Raw genomic sequence first — 17,906 nt, 5'->3', positions numbered from 1 at the left:
GGTGTCTCTGGTGTTACCTTGTTCTGCTATTTCTGACAGTGGCTTGACCATCCTATAGGCCTGTGTATCAGGAGTGCTGTAGACATCTTTTCCTGTTTTCTTTCAGCCAGTTATGGGAACAGAGTGTTCTGCTTTCAGGCATGTAGTCATTCCTGTACACTGGCTCTCAGATGCTCCTGTGGGCATGTGTCCTGAGTCCACCAGGCAGGTCACTTGGAGCAGAAAAGTTGGTCTTACCTCTAGTCTCGGGCCTGAAGTCGCTCCTCAGGGCTCGGTTTCAGCTCTCTGAGAGGGCAGCAACCAGAACGGCCTGCCCCTACTTCTGGGTCCCTGCATACAGGGCCCCAGTTTGCTTCTTGATCATGATGTTTTATGCAGGAATAGAAACCCTAACTTAGACAAATATATTCTAAGAGTATGGTTTTCTGTCCTCTTACTCATCACATTTCCTCCCAGCATGCCCTTTCATCCAGATCTATCTATCCCCTTTCTGTCTCTCATCAGAAAACAAGTAGGCATCTAAGGAATAATAATAAAGATAAACTTTTAAATTAAAAAAGGAAACCAATGAACTTGAATATGACAAAACAACTGAACAAGAAAAAAGAACCAAAGAAAAGTCATTGGAGATGCACATAGATACAGAGACACATGCATTCATACACTCAGAAATTCCTCCCATAAAGACTGAAACTGAAAGATACATGCAAAAGAAGACCTATAAGGTAAAACAAAGCAAAACAAAATACACACCCTGAAAGAAACCCTGACTTAACATCATGAGACAAAGAACCTCCCAATGCCATTGAGTTAATTTTGTGGTGGTCATATACTCCTGGGCTTGGGTCTGTCTCCTAAGAGTTTGTTCTTTCAGTGAGACTCCATTGGAGAAAACTCCCTTTCATTTTCAAGTTCCTATCACTGAAACTAGCTTCTGTGTTACAGATCAGGTTGTGTCTGTTCACTTTGGCTTCCAATACTAGGGCCCAATCTGATGCAGAGCCTTGTGTGTGCTGCCACAGTCTCTGTCAGTTCCCATGCTTGACAGCCCTGCCATGTCTAGAAGGCCTTGATTCTCTGGTGTTGTTCATTCCCTCTGACTCTTAGAACTTTTTGGTCTCCTCTTCTGCCCAGTTCCATGAGCCCTGAGGGGAGAGATTTCATGGAGACATCTCATTTAGGACTGAGTGACCCAAGAGTTCTCTCCCACTCTCTGTATATTGTCTGCATATCTCTGATCCCATCTCCTGAAGTAAGAAGTTTCTCTGATGATAGCTGAGCAATGTGCAGATCAATGAGTACACAGAATGTTGTTAAGAGCTATGTTCCTTCTGCAGAACAGTAGTATACAGTTTAATACTAGGTCCCTGGACTTTCTAGTCTCTGATTCTTGACCACTCAAACAGGATTTCATTCAAATAAGATAGTGGTTGGTTACTCCCACAAGTTTGGTGCCATTATTGCTCCAGTGTATCTTGCAGGCCAGTCACTCATATAGATCAAAGGTTTTAGAGCTGGGCTGATGTCTACCTTTCTTACCTTTGGTAGCATGCAAAGGACTTTCCAGTACCATGAATACTGGTCCACAGGGATGAAAGCTCTAGGTAGGCACCAGATCAACTTCTCCACATTCAATGAGATGTGTAAGTGATGCCTTCAGCAGTAAGTCCCTACAGCCAGTTTGTGAAGGCCCATCGATAGCCTTCGGTTGTTTGGAGGGCCATGGGACCCCTTTGGCTGACAACTCAATTAGATGTAACCCATTTTCAGTACTAAAAGCTTCATTGGTAACAAGAGGTGGTCAGTTGGGGCTCTAACTTCCTGTTATTTGGTGATTTCACTAAGGCTACCTTTCTACTGCTTTAGGTTTCCATAAGACCCCTCAAAGAGCCCTTAGTTCTAGTTGTCCCTTCCTATATTTCCTCCCTTGCCTGTCCTTCCTTCCTGCTCTCTATTTGATCTTATCCTTCTAGTACCCTATCACCCATCCATCCGTCCATCCACAAGTATATATTCTATTTTGTTTTTTTAGATAGATCCATTCCTTTCTCCCTAGTCCTCAATTTTCTATCTAAGCTTTGTGGACATATATATATATATATATATATATATATATATATATATATATATATATATATATGCTTATTTTTCAATGACTTAACAGTTAACATTCACATATCACATTTGTCTTTCTGGATCTGAGTTACCTCATCCAGGGCGATTTTTTTCTAGTTCCATCCTGTTACCTATGACTTTCTTGATTTCATTTTTTAATGGTTGAGTAATATGTCACTGTGTAACCATATATTTTCTTTATTTATCCCTTCATATCTGTTGGTGAACATCTAAGCCATTTCCTATTTCTGGGTATTATGAATAAAGCAGCAAAGAACATGCTTGAGCAAATGTCCCTGCAGTAGGATGAACCATCTTTTCAGGTATATGCCCAAGTGGTATAGCTGGATCTTGAGTTACATCAATACCCATGTTTTCGGATAAACCACCAAACTGATTTTCATATTGGTTGTACAAATTCCCTCTCCCATCAGCAGTGGATGAATATTCCCCTTACTTCACAACCTCACCAGCATAAGCTGTCATTTGTTCTATTAATCTTGGTCATTCTGATGGGTATAACATGGAATCTCAAAAGTCTTGATTGGCATTTCCCTGATGGCTAAGGATTTTGAGCATTTTAACATTTTTAAAGTGTTTCTCATTTTAGTTTTGTCATGAGAATTCTCTGTTCAGATCTGAACTCCATTTATAAACTGTGATGGTTTTTTTGAAAATATATTTTATATATTAACCTCCTATTAAATGCATAGCTGCTAAAAGTCTTTTGTAGCTGTCCTATAGTCTAAATGACTGTTCTTTGTCAGGCAGAAACCTTTCAGTTTTATGACGTCCCATTATTAATTGTTGACCTTAGTCCTGTGCTAATGAAAAAGATGTTCTTTTCCAAATATCATTTCCTGTGCCAATGACTTCAAGATTTTTCTCTTCTACCAGGTTCTCTGTATCTGGCCTTATGTTAAGGTCTTTGCTCCACCTAGAATTGAGTTTTATACAGGAGGACAGGTATGGATCTACTTGCAATTTTCTACATGTAGCCATCTAATTTGACCAGCATCTTTGGTTGAAGATATGTTTTTTTTTTCCCACTGTGAAATTATGCCTTAATAAAACTGGTTCAGGAGCTGGGGAGATGCTTAGCATACTAAGTATTGCCACACAAGCATAAAGATCTCAGTTCAAATCCTTAGAAACCATTCAAACTCCTGGACAAATGCAGTGGTAAACAACAAAAAAAATGTGACTCTAACTGAAAATGATATCCAAAATTGTGCTCTAACTTCTGCACATACCTTTTTATTGTCACATACATCCATGATCATCCCCTTCTCTGTGTCTGTCTTTGTCTCTGCCTCTGTCTCTCTGTCTCTGTGTCTCTGTGTCTGTCTGTCTGTCTGTCTGTCTCTCTCTCTCTCTCTCACACACACACACACACACACACAGAAAAACATGCATTCAAGTTAAATAAATAAAATTTATAATCTGGGGAAGAAGATTGCTGAAAACTGGAAATAATGATCACATGAAGTGCTGCTCACCTGTCATCTAAAACCCCACACTGAATCCATGTGGGTCTGAGTCCATTTAGGCATTATTTTAAATTGAAGAAGAGGAGCCGAAAAGTATCAAAAGAAATATTTTTTACAACAAAGATTACTTATTGTTTGAAGAAGGAACTGGATTGGCGTATGAGAAGAGATTATGACAAGCTGCCAAGGATCTGGAGGAGAGTTTGCACTTGCCAAACCTGAATTTGCAGCCACTGTTTAAATCGCATGTAAGTATGAGTTCAAGGTCTTCTATATTGAACTAACATTTTCAAATATTAAGGGCCTGCTGCCAACATTAAACCTCAAAGTCAAGATCATGGATCCCTTTCAACACTCAGAGAGTTTCCTGATCACTTCCCAGCTCTACTTTGCAGTACAGCAGATAGGACATTTGCCATATACATGAGTCATATACAGAAAATATTGCTAACTATAGTCTCCTATTCCTGTTTCTTATTGTCCAAAAGCTTGATCACAGCTTTGGAAACCAATATACCCTTTCACAGCATGATTAATGCCAGTTGTTTTATATACTTAAAGAATACCCAACATTCTCTCTTCCTTTGCACTCCCAAAAACTCTTCATAGCTTCTTTGGCTAAGAATTTTTTTCTCATTTTTGTATCACAGCTCATCCTGCCAGATCATTTTCACAATCTTCTCTCCAGAGAATATTTTTCCCCACTCAATAAAAACTTAAAGAAAAGAGACCTCACCGCCTGGTCAGGTGGGCACTCCTGAGGCTGCGGAGCGGAGGAGACCACCAACACAACCCACCCCTGCCCACATCCCTGGCCCAAGAGGAAACTGTGTAGGGCCTCTGGGTTCCCGTAGGGGAGGGCCCAGGAGCGGCAGGACCCCTGCGCCTGAGACACCGCCGGAACCTGAAGGAGGCAGACCGGATAAACAGTTCTCTGCACCCAAATCCCATGGGAGGGAGAGCTGAACCTACAGAGAGGCAGACACGCCTGGGAAACCAGAGGAGACTGCACTCTGCGTACATCCAGACGCCAGAGGAAAGCACCAAATGCCATCTGGAACCCTGGTGCACGGAGGCTCCCGGAAAGAGCGGTGCAGATCTTCTCGGTTGCTGCCGCCGCAAAGAGGACTTGGGCAGTCCTCTCCTTGGACGAGCACACTTGAGCCTCAGAACCTCAGGTAGGACCAACTTTTCCCCTGCAAGAGGCCTGCCTGGTGAACTCAGGACACACAGAGGCAAAATTCTTCTGGGACCGGGCACTTCCTGTGTTTACCGGAAGTCCCACACCCGCGGATCCCGGCCCGCAGCAGCTCTCTGCTCCCAAGCCCCGTGGGAGAGAGACCTCACCGCCTGGTCAGGTGGGCACTCCCGAGGCTGCAGAGCGGAGGAGACCACCAACACTACCCACCCCTGCCCACATCCCTGGCCCAAGAGGAAACTGTATAAGGCCTCTGGGTTCCCGTAGGGGAGGGCCCAGGAGCGGCAGGACCCCTGCGCCTGAGACACTGCCGGAACCTGAAGGAAACAGACCGGATAGACAGTTCTCTGCACCCAAATCCCGTGGGAGGGAGAGCTAGACCTACGGAGAGGCAGACACGCCTGGGAAACCAGAAGAGACTGCACTCTGCACACATCTCTGACGCCAGAGGAGAACACCAAACCCCATCTGGAACCCTAGTGCACGAAGGCTCCCGGAAAGGGCAGCGCATATCTTCCTGGTCGCTGCCTCCGCGGAGAGCTCGTGGGCAGCCCCCCGTGAGCAAACTTGGGCCTCAGGACCACAGGTAGGACCAACTTTTCTGCTGCGGGTGACCTGCCTGGTGAACTCAAGACACAGGCCCACAGGAACAGCTGAAGACCTGTACAGAGGAAAAACTACACACCCGAAAGCAGAACACTCTGTCCCCAAAGCTGGCTGAAAGAAAACAGGAAAACAGGTCTACAGCACTCCTGACACACAGGCTTATAGGACAGTCTAGCCACTGTCAGAAATAGCAGAACAAATTAACACTAGAGATAATCTGATGGCGAGAGGCAAGCGCAGGAACCCAAGCAACAGAAACCAAGACTACATGGCATCATCGGAGCCCAATTCTCCCACCAATATAAACATGGAATATCCAAACACACCAGAAAAGCAAGATCTAGTTTCAAAATCATATTTGATCATGATGCGGGAGGACTTCAAGAAAGACGTGAAGAACTCCATTAGAGAACAAGTAGAAGCCTACAGAGAGGAATTGCAAAAATGCCTGAAAGAATTCCAGGAAAACATAAATAAACAAGTAGAAACCCATAGAGAGGAGACACAAAAATCCCTGAAGAATTCCAGGAAAACACAATCAAACAGTTGAAGGAATTAAAAATGGAAATAGAAGCAATCAAGAAAGAACACATGGAAACAACCCTGGATATAGAAAATCAAAAGAAGAGACAAGGAGCTGTAGATACAAGCTTCACCAACAGAATACAAGAGATGGAAGAGAGAATCTCAGGAGCAGAAGATTCCATAGAAATCATTGACTCAACTGTCAAAGATAATGTAAAACAGAAAAAGCTACTGGTCCAAAACATACAGGAAATCCAGGACTCAGTGAGAAGATCAAACCTAAGGATAATAGGTATAGAAGAGAGTGAAGACTCCCAGCTCAAAGGACCAGTAAATATCTTCAACAAAATCATAGAAGAAAACTTCCCTAACCTAAAAAAAGAGATACCCATAGGCATACAAGAAGCCTACAGAACTCCAAATAGATTGGACCAGAAAAGAAACACCTCCCGTCACATAATAGTCAAAACACCAAACGCACAAAATAAAGAAAGAATATTAAAAGCAGTAAGGGAAAAAGGTCAAGTAACATATAAAGGCAGCCCTATCAGAATCACACCAGACTTTTCGCCAGAAACTATGAAGGCCAGAAGATCCTGGACAGATGTCATACAGACCCTAAGAGAACTCAAGTGCCAGCCCAGGTTACTGTATCCTGCAAAACTCTCAATTAACATAAATGGAGAAACCAAGATATTCCATGACAAAACCAAATTTACACAATATCTTTCTACAAATCCAGCACTACAAAGGATTATAAAGGGTAAAGCCCAACATAAGGAGGCAAGCTATACCCTAGAAGAAGCAAGAAACTAATCATCTTGGCAACAAAACAAAGAGAATGAAAGCACACAAACATAACCTCACATCCAAATATGAATATAACAGGAAGCAATAATCACTATTCCTTAATATCTCTCAACATCAATGGCCTCAACTCCCCTATAAAAAGACATAGATTAACAAACCGGATACGCAATGAGGACCCTGCATTCTGCTGCCTACAGGAAACACACCTCAGAGACAAAGACAGACACTACCTCAGAGTGAAAGCCTGGAAAACAACTTTCCAAGCAAATGGTCGGAAGAAGCAAGCTGGAGTAGCCATTCTAATATCAAATAAAATAAATTTTCAATTAAAAGTCATCAAAAAGATAAGGAAGGACACTTCATATTCATCAAAGGAAAAATCCACTAAGATGAACTCTCAATCCTAAATATCTATGCCCCAAATACAAGGGCACCTACATACATAAAAGAAACCTTACTAAAGCTCAAAACACACATTGCACCTCACACAATAATAGTGGGAGATTTCAACACCCCACTCTCATCAATGGACAGATCATGGAAACAGAAATTACACAGAGACGTAGACAGACTAAGAGAAGTCATGAGCCAAATGGACTTAACAGATATTTATAGAACATTCTATCCTAAAGCAAAAGGATATACCTTCTTCTCAGCTCCTCCTGGTACTTTCTCCAAAACTGACCATATAGTTGGTCAAAAAACGGGCCTCAACAGGTACAGAAAGATAGAAATAATCCCATGCGTGCTATCGGACCACCACGGCCTAAAACTGGTCTTCAATAACAATAAGGGAAGAATGCCCACATATACGTGGAAATTGAACAATGCTCTACTCAATGATAAACTAGTCAAGGAAGAAATAAAGAAAGAAATTAAAAACTTTTTAGAATTTAATGAAAATGAAGGTACAACATACCCAAACTTATGGGACACAATGAAAGCTGTGCTAAGAGGAAAACTCATAGCGCTGTGTGCCTGCAGAAAGAAACAGGAAAGAGCATATGTCAGCAGCTTGACAGCACACCTAAGAGCTCTAGAGCAAAAAGAAGCAAATACACCCAGGAGGAGTAGAAGGCAGGAAATAATCAAATTCAGAGCTGAAATCAAACAAGTAGAAACAAAAAGGACCATAGAAAGAATCAACAGAACCAAAAGTTGGTTCTTTGAGAAAATCAACAAGATAAATAAACCCTTAGCCAGACTAACGAGAGGACCCAGAGAGTGTGTCCAAATTAACAAAATCAGAAATGAAAAGGGAGACATAACTACAGATTCAGAGGAAATTCAAAAAATCATCAGATCTTACTATAAAAGCCTATATTCAACAAAACTTGAAAATGTACAGGAAATGGACAATTTCCTAGACAAATACCAGGTACCGAAGTTAAATCAGGAACAGATTAACCAGTTAAACAACCCCATAACTCCTAAGGAAATAGAAGCAGTCATTAAAGGTCTTCCAACCAAAAAGAGCCCAGGTCCAGACGGGTTTAGTGCAGAATTCTATCAAACCTTCATAGAAGACCTCATACCAATATTATCCAAACTATTCCACAAAATTGAAACAGATGTAGCCCTACTGAATTCCTTCTACGAAGCCACAATTACTCTTATACCTAAACCACACAAAGACACAACAAAGAAAGAGAACTTCAGACCAATTTCCCTTATGAATATCGACGCAAAAATACTCCATAAAATTCTGGCAAACCGAATCCAAGAGCACATCAAAACAATCATCCACCATGATCAAGTAGGCTTCATCCCAGGCATGCAGGGATGGTTTAATATACGGAAAACCGTCAACGTGATCCATTATATAAACAAACTGAAAGAACAAAACCACATGATCATTTCATTAGATGCTGAGAAAGCATTTGACAAAATTCAACACCCCTTCATGATAAAAGTCCTGGCAAGAATAGGAATTCAAGGCCCATACCTGAACATAGAAAAAGCCATATACAGCAAACCAGTTGCTAACATTAAACTAAATGGAGAGAAACTTGAAGCAATCCCACTAAAATCAGGGACTAGACAAGGCTGCCCACTCTCTCCCTACTTATTCAATATAGTTCTTGAAGTTCTAGCCAGAGCAATCAGACAACAAAAGGAGGTCAAGGGGATACAGATCGGAAAAGAAGAAGTCAAAATATCACTATTTGCAGATGATATGATAGTTTATTTAAGTGATCCCAAAAGTTCCACCAGAGAACTACTAAAGCTGATAAACAACTTCAGCAAAGTGGCTGGGTATAAAATTAACTCAAATAAATCAGTAGCCTTCCTCTACACAAAAGAGAAACAAGCCGAGAAAGAAATTAGGGAAATGACACCCTTCATAATAGTCCCAAATAATATAAAGTACCTCGGTGTGACTTTAACCAAGCAAGTAAAAGATCTGTACAATAAGAACTTCAAGACACTGAAGAAAGAAATTGAAGAAGACCTCAGAAGATGGAAAGATCTCCCATGCTCATGGATTGGCAGGATTAATATAGTAAAAATGGCCATTTTACCAAAAACGATCTACAGATTCAATGCAATCCCCATCAAAATACCAATCCAATTCTTCAAAGAGTTAGACAGAACAATTTGCAAATTCATCTGGAATAACAAAAAACCCAGGATAGCTAAAGCTATCCTCAACAATAAAAGGACTTCAGGGGGAATCACTATCCCTGAACTCAAGCAGTATTACAGAGCAATAGTGATAAAAACTGCATGGTATTGGTACAGAGACAGACAGATAGACCAATGGAATAGAATTGAAGACCCAGAAATGAACCCATACACCTATGGTCACTTGATTTTTGACAAAGGAGCCAAAACCATCCAATGGAAAAAAGATAGCATTTTCAGCAAATGGTGCTGGTTCAACTGGAGGGCAACATGTAGAAGAATGCAGATCGATCCATGCTTATCACCCTGTACAAAGCTTAAGTCCAAGTGGATCAAGGACCTCCACATCAAACCTGAAACACTCAAACTAATAGAAGAAAAACTAGGGAAGCATTTCGAACACATGGGCACTGGAAAAAAATTTCCTGAACAAAACACCAATGGCTTATGCTCTAAGATCAAGAATCGACAAATGGGATCTCATAAAACTGCAAAGCTTCTGTAAGGCAAAGGACACTGTGGTTAGGACAAAACGGCAACCAACAGATTGGGAAAAGATCTTTACCAATGCTACAACAGATAGAGGCCTTGTATCCAAAATATACAAAGAACTCAAGAAGTTAGACCGCAGGGAGACAAATAACCCTATTAAAAAATGGGGTTCAGAGCTAAACAAAGAATTCACAGCTCAGGAATGCCGAATGGCTGAGAAACACCTAAAGAAATGTTCAACATCTTTAGTCATAAGGGAAATGCAAATCAAAACAACCCTGAGATTTCACCTCACACCAGTGAGAATGGCTAAGATCAAAAACTCAGGTGACAGCAGATGCTGGTGAGGATGCGGAGAAAGAGGAACACTCCTCCATTGTTGGTGGGATTGCAGACTGGTACAACCATTCTGGAAATCAGTCTGGAGGTTCCTCAGAAAATTGGACATTGAACTGCCTGAGGATCCAGCTATACCTCTCTTGGGCATATACCCAAAATATGCCCCAACATATAAAAAAGACACGTGCTCCACTATGTTCATCGCAGCCTTATTTATAATAGCCAGAAACTGGAAAGAACCCAGATGCCCTTCAACAGAGGAATGGATACAGAAAATGTGGTACATCTACACAATGGAATATTACTCAGCTATCAAAAACAACGGCTTTATTAAATTCGTAGGCAAATGGTTGGAACTGGAAAATATCATCCTGAGTGAGCTAACCCTATCACAGAAAGACATACATGGTATGCACTCACTGATGAGTGGCTATTAGCCCAAATGCTTGAATTACCCTAGATGCCTAGAACAAATGAAACTCAAGACGGATGATCAAAATGTGAATGCTTCACTCCTTCTCTAAAAGGGGAACAAGAATACCCTTGGCAGGGAAGAGAGAGGCAAAGATTAAAACAGAGACTGAAGGAACACCCATTCAGAGCCTGCCCCACATGTGACCCACACATATACAGCCACCCAATTAGACAAAATGGATGAAGCAAAGAAGTGCGGACTGACAGGAGCCGGATGTAGATCGCTCCTGAGAGACACAGACAGAATACAGCAAATACAGAGGCGAATGCCAGCAGCAAACCACTGAACTGATAGCGGGACCCCCGTTGAAGGAATCAGAGAAAGAACTGGAAGAGCTTGAAGGGGCTCGAGACCCCATATGTACAACAATGCCAAGCAACCAGAGCTTCCAGGGACTAAGCCACTACCTAAAGACTAGGCATGGACTGACCCTGGACTCTGACCTCATAGGTAGCAATGAATATCCTAGTAAGAGCACCAGTGGAAGGGGAAGCCCTGGGTCCTGCTAAGACTGAACCCCCAGTGAACTAGACTGGTTGGGGGAGGGCGGCAATGGGGGGAGGGTGGGGAGGGGAACACCCATAAGGAAGGGGAGGGGGGAGGGGGATGTTTGCCTGGAAACCAAAGAATTATTATTAAGTATTAAATAAATTAAAAAAAAACTTAAAGAACAAAGAGCTCCCTCCCGTTTTCTGAATCAATTCTGCTGTAGACCTGAGACTGGATGATTGACAAGTCACAGTCATGTACTCTTCCCAGAATTGCTTTGTCAGTAGCTGATGTTAATCATAAAGATGCGTTGAGAAGTACAGGGCATGTTTATGATTAATGTCAGCTAGTGGCTGTGTCTTTATAAATGGTGCTTTCTATGGGTCCTCATATGTATGGAAGAAGGGTTTGAGATGGACCCTCCAGGCATCTAATCCAAGGTCACCAGTCATTTCAAAAATGGTTCTGCCTCTGTGACCTAACCTCTCTAAAACCTCTCTACCCACATTGCAATCTGTTTCAATATATAAATTTTGGAGGACCCACAATTTCAAACCCTAGAGTCTACCCCCTGATTGGAAACATTTACCTACATGTATACAATGATGCATATTTACATAGTAAGTATCTGTCTGTATCTAATATAAAATTGTTATGAGGAAGTGGGGTTTTGTTCTTTTGTTCATCTCAATATAACATTCTAGAACAATATAAAGCTTATGGCTGAAACTGAAAAAAAATACTTATTAACTTCATTAGTCCAACAATGAATCCTGAATCCGGTTATCTTTATAGGTCATCAAATAGTCCTTTCAAAGTGGGGATCCCTAGGGAAATATTCAGACTGATACATGATATTGGAGCAACATAGGACTCTGACTTTTTCTTTGCTCCTCATTGCCCATCTAATTTATGATGTGGGTAACTGGTGGAAATTCTGCTGTTGAATGGAAAAGGCAGTCAAGTCCCTGACCTTATACTTTTTCACCTCTGTAAGTCTACCATATATCAAGAAGCATGGCACAGCAAGCATTCAAAAGATAGAGTATGATGCTGACGACGTAGGTGACAAATGGTAAGTTCTAGGAAGAAATTCTCAGTGTGTTTCTGCTTACTCTGGTCACTGTCATATTTAATTATTCTTAAAGCTAAGTCTGGAAATACCTGATGCTTTCTGTTTTTCCTGTGTGTAGTGGGTGCTGTCTTACAGCAGTATTAACTTCTAAGTAGAAAATACACTATCTATTTCACTTCATTAACTTTGACATATAAACACAGACATTTATTGTCACAATGTGCTTAAAACTATGCATCTTGGGAAGGTTTTAAGACAATTATTTTTATGAGCATGGATTCCTACGTAGTCTTGCCTTCAAATTATTCCAACTTCTCTTTAACATTCCCAGAGCACTTAAGAAGTGGAGATGGTACAATTTATTTTTTGAGATTTTTATCTAGACAAATCAATTTTAAGGTATTTTGTACTCTTCAAACTTAATTTCAGAAAATAACAGTGATAGTTGAAAGATAATGAAACTTTGCGATATACCACAGATGTTAGATGTTAATAACTGAAAGAAAAATCAGAGCAGAAAAGGTAAACAGGAACTAAAGATAGAATGTAGTTCTTAATAATAGGGCCCAAGATACAATAGAAGGTGCATAGAAATGCATAGAAGGTGCAGTTCTGCTAAGCACAAGAATGACATGAAGGGTACAGACAAGAGGTGGGACCATTAGAGGGAATCTACACAGGGAGAAGACATTGCAAATGCAAAATGTCCCCATAGATGTGAACCTGGCACATCTGGGAACAACTAGAATGTTGCCGGTCAGAGAGGTAGGAAGGGAAGGGAAGAGTGATGTGTAATGAATGGGGAATTACTGAGCTCAAGATTCACTGTGAGATTGGTCTCACAAAACAAAGTCAGGAGCAATTATTAAATCTAAGGTTAGTCTCTTCCCTCCACATGTATATATACACCCATAAATATGCACACACATATGATTGCATCCACATATAAACATACACACACACACACACACACACACACACACACACACACACATACACACCCCACAGGAAAGCTCATCTTAATGGTGAGAGTAGATGAAGCCACGAGAGCAGTGAAAACTGATTCAGAAGAGGGGAGAAGCAGCTCAACCGATGTAAGGAACCTGCATCCTTTAGGATACAGGGGGATGAAGAAGGGAACATTAATAAAGATGTGAGAATGGGTTGGGGATTTAGCTCAGTGGTAGAGCGCTTGGTAGCAAGCACAAGGCCCTGGGTTCGGTCCCCAGCTCCGAAAAAAAGAACCAAAAATAAATAAATAAATAAATAAATAAATAAATAAATAAATAAATAGAGAAAGAAAGAAAGGAAGAAAGAGAGAGAGAGAAAGATGTGAGAAGTGTCTTTAGACATCAATGGGGCAAGTATATTTTGGACAGAGAGTAATCCATATATAAAAGTAATGGGAAAATAACTCCATTGACCATTCCCCATAACCCTTGGATACATCTAAAGGAACAAGGACTATGAACTTTGTTTTAGCAAGCAAAGCGATGACTTTTGGAAGTGGGTATTAAATTTCTATTATGTAGTCTTTGCGCCCTCACTGTTTCTTTCCGCTATCATTTTCTTATCTACATATCACAGCGTAAATACCTACTGTAAAATCTCTTAGGCAGCCATTATACACAGTGCATGAAGTTTTCCACTTGACTCCTCAGGGTCAGGCTGCTCATCTTGCCTTTGTGCTTTCATATCACCACTTCTCGATAGCAAAGGCCATTGTTCCCAGACTTACACTAGATGACGATGGCGTTGCTGTGTATGCCCCTGGTATGGTGGCATGGTGGCTATATGATTAAGTACAAAGCCCATGGAATAATTGCATATGTTTTCATTTTATTACCTATAGTTACAAAAATCAAATCCATGGCTTTTGTCTCAACAACAAGGAAAGTTGATGAGTGCATCCAGCTTAGTCCTCATAGCTCTCACTAGGTCTTGAAATCTGATGTTCTTCTAGAAGTTACTGGAAAAAAACTAATAGAGCAAAAGGCTTTCAGACTAAGTCTACAGATTGGCAGAGCACAAAGGCATGCCACATGAGTTAACCAGTCACAGCTCCTTACTGCAGTATCTCATATAGTCCAAGCTTCTGGAACTATCTTTTTTTTTCCAAACTATAATAACTTTCTTTATCTGTATAAAGAGTTAAGAGTAACAGCTAATCTAGTATGAAAGTTTAAAAAAATCATTTAGTGAATAGGCAGCATGCAATCATTATTCATAAAACCAAAATTAAAACATGTATTTTTAGTTTATTAAATTCTAAGTTCACGACATTTTAAAAGCTGTGTGTTTGTGCTGCAAAATGCTTTTGTCTTACAATTTCTTTTTTTTTTTCTTTCTTCCACTCAGTTTTCAGACAGCTGAAAATTGTAAGCTTACAGAACAAGATGTACCTTCAGTTCTTATTTTATGGCCTCATACCACGGCATGTACTATTATGAAAACAATTCTAAACTGTGCCTTATTATATTATATTGTGCAATTTATATTTAGATGATGCTATCAGCACCAGGGAACAGACAAATTTAATAAAAATAACCCCCCCACACACACAATGTTCCTGTTGTCCTAATAGTTATTAAAAGAAAACCCTTCCCACAAGATGACCTCAGTTTCTTCTCAAACAGAAGAAACTGTTTGCTTTGATGGGGTTCAGAGATTAAGCTGACACCACACAGACCATAAAGACCTACCGAATACTAAGCTGGGAAGAGACCTGAGAAACATCCAGATCAAGTCCTTCATTTTCTAGATGAATCCAAGGAGATGGAGCAAGCATAACTGAGTGGTCAGTTCACCTCTAAGTGTATGTAGAATCCTGCTCCTCTAATACCCAAACTAGGAGGGCTTCCCTTTTACTCTCACGAAGAGTAGTAACCTTCTAGGTCACACAACCAATACCAAATGTATACTTAACATTCTGAAAACAGCTCTGAAAGCTGTAGCTTCTTCCATTTTTTTTTTAAGTTAGAAGACACCATCTTGAGGGGGCGAGTAATGTAGTTACTATCTCTTCTGTGTTCATTATTTACATGTCTGTGCCATTGTCAGTCCCTTGAGAGAACATTGAGTTCCAGGAAAGCAAGAGGAATGCCGATTGGAGGCTCAGTGGAATTCTCGGGGGTTACAATATGTCTAATTCATAGAATTGCTGTAATAAACATTTAAGTAAACAAATACAGAGGTAATGAGAAAACTTCATTAGCACATGTAACTCATCTCTAGGATACACAAAAAGCATACACAAACAGGGCACGTAACAAAATAAGACAAAAGAGCATTAGAAAGTAGTGTGTGATTTTCGCAGCTGCGGGGGAGGGGTGCATGAAATTGTTTAGTAATTATGAGAGTTTAGTGGTGACAAAGTAATGAAAATGTAGCCAATAGAACAACATACTCTTTTAACCCACCCACCCCCAGCCCCGCCCTACCCAGACCCCACCCCCAGCCCCGCCCCCTACCCAGACCCCACCCCAGCCCCGCCCCCTACCCAGACCCCACCCCAGCCCCGCCCCCTACCCAGACCCCACCCCCACCTCCACTATGCTGACTGGTCCTGGGTGTCACAAGATAAGGGACCCAGAGAGTTGAGCCAGAGAAGTTAAAACTATCTGAAGTCCACACGGTGAATGAAATCTATGGTCAATATTTGGAAACTTAGAGAGAACTAACAAGGTATAGTTAGTTTCAGACTAGTGATGTAACAGGAAACACAAACTTTCACTCAGAGTCATAGAACAAATCCCGTGGGCAAAGATTAAGTAGGAGCCTATGTGATGAATAGCTGTAGCTGCTGTAAAAAGAAAAAAAGAGTTATGAAAAGCAAGTTAAAGGGAGTAGAATGAGAGTAAAGATAAAAGAGGATGAAAGATAAAAGTAAGGATAAAAAAGTAAAGCAGGGATGAGTGGGATGGAAAGAGTAGGAGACGCAGAGAAGAAGAGAAAGAAGGAGAGAAGAGAAGGAAAAAAGGGAGGAAAGAAACTATGTAGGAACACTGTGTATGCAGCTTACACAGTGATTTCACAACATTTTTTGTTTAACTTCCACAAAACTCCCCTCATTCAACTAAGAACGTTAAGGCAATGTTGGGCTCACAGCAGATAAGTTCACCTCCCAAATATCCTTAGGCAAAGTAGAGACAAGACCCAACTAGAGCAAGTCAACTCAGAACTTCTCCCAGCATGCACACATCTAATGCATTCCATAGTTGGTCTGTGCATGACCTGTTTTGCTTTTATTTTTATGTAGACTAGAAGTCTCAAAATATCTTCATGTATCAATATGCGATAAAAACCCATTATGCAGTATACAGCACATGCACCCAACCCCAGTATCCTACCAGGCTCACCTACATTTGCATCTTTATAGAACATCCTCTGGGAGGAAACTATTAGACACAGATGTTTCATGTCTATGCAGAACGGTGAGTACAGCCACTCAGAAACAGACGCTGGAGAAAAGTTCCCCAATGTAAAAAACAATACTGTTTTATTTGGACATGCCTTGAACTTGTATGGTGTCGCACGTCAGTAATCCCAGCCCCTAGCAAACTACCCTAGTCTACATTGTAAAACTTGTCTCCAAACAGACAAAAAATAAAGGAATGAAGAAAGGAAGAAGGGGGAAGGAAGGGAAGGAGAGAGGGAGGGAGGGTAGGGAAGGAGAGAGGAGGAGCAGGAAGAAAAGAGAAAAAGGAGGAAGGAAAAAAGGAGAAACAGAGGTAGGGAGAGACTCTACATAAGTGCCTTATTCTCAAATAATCACTTTTTGTATACATTTAGTACGTCAGTAAACAATGAGAAATTCCTTTAGAATATTAATAAATCCACCGAGTAGCTGTAAACCGTGTTTTCCCACTTGTTAGGTGGCTCTGAGAGAATCTGTTACTTCCATTATTTCAACACAATACAACTCTCCAGTGTGCCTAGGAAACACAGAACAGTAGCAGAAACCTGGAAGACTCCTACTTGCAAGATGCTTAAAAGACTATCATAGATTCCACAGTCATGGAATTATTTCAATTATCTGTACCTTAGAGTCAAAGTCAGAATCTGGGCCATTTTGCAAAACTGGAACATAGAAATCTTCCAGAAGAACAAACTTTGACATTTACGTAGACTCCAGTGGAGTTTAATACCAAAACTTCTACAATGTGAATGTGGTAATGTCCACCCACCTCTTGATCTTTTGTCTATAATGCTTTCTTTGGTAATTTTCTTTTTTAGTTTTCTAAGTAACACCGTTTTCTTCTTGAGCTTCCACAGAACTCTGTGACTCCTTTCTACCAGCCTTTAGAGTATTATACTACTCGGCATTTTTTCAAAGTATCTAAATGAAAAAGGACACAGATATCTATAATGTAGTATGTATTCATACATGCTAAATGAGATAGTACACTTTTAAAAATATTTCAGTTAGTTGATTGAATATATGAAAATGGTGGACAGGTCTTCCTGGTTGCTGCCGCTGCAGAGAGCCCCTGGGCAGCACCCCACGAGCGAACTTGAGCCTCGAGACCACAGGTAAGACCAAATTTTCTGCTGCAAGAAAGCTGCCTGGTGAGCTTGGGACACACGGAAGCAGAATTTCTCTAGAACCGGGCACGTTCTGTGTTTACCGGAAGTCCCACACCCGCGGATCCCGGCCCGCAGCAGCTC

General features: G+C 40.9%; 1 long non-coding RNA gene across 2 annotated transcripts in view; it reads right to left on the bottom strand.

Annotated features, from left to right (window-relative positions):
- Window positions 1-16,728, bottom strand: part of LOC148004640 (uncharacterized) — a 28,774-nt gene extending 12,046 nt beyond the window's left edge. The window contains exon 1 of one of the 2 annotated variants that reach the window (XR_015624584.1): window positions 16,602-16,728. This is a non-coding gene — a long non-coding RNA (uncharacterized LOC148004640). The remainder of the gene's footprint in view (window positions 1-16,601) is intronic. The other variant, XR_015624585.1, reaches the window with a different exon arrangement.
- Window positions 16,729-17,906: the final 1,178 nt, after the last annotated feature.

This window comes from Rattus norvegicus, chromosome 7, assembly GCF_021556685.1.
Source record: "Rattus norvegicus strain SHRSP/BbbUtx chromosome 7, alternate assembly SHRSP_T2T, whole genome shotgun sequence".
Taxonomy (NCBI): domain Eukaryota; kingdom Metazoa; phylum Chordata; class Mammalia; order Rodentia; family Muridae; genus Rattus; species Rattus norvegicus.
Note: the sequence above shows the minus strand (reverse complement) of the source record. Positions and strands in the feature narration are given on the sequence as shown.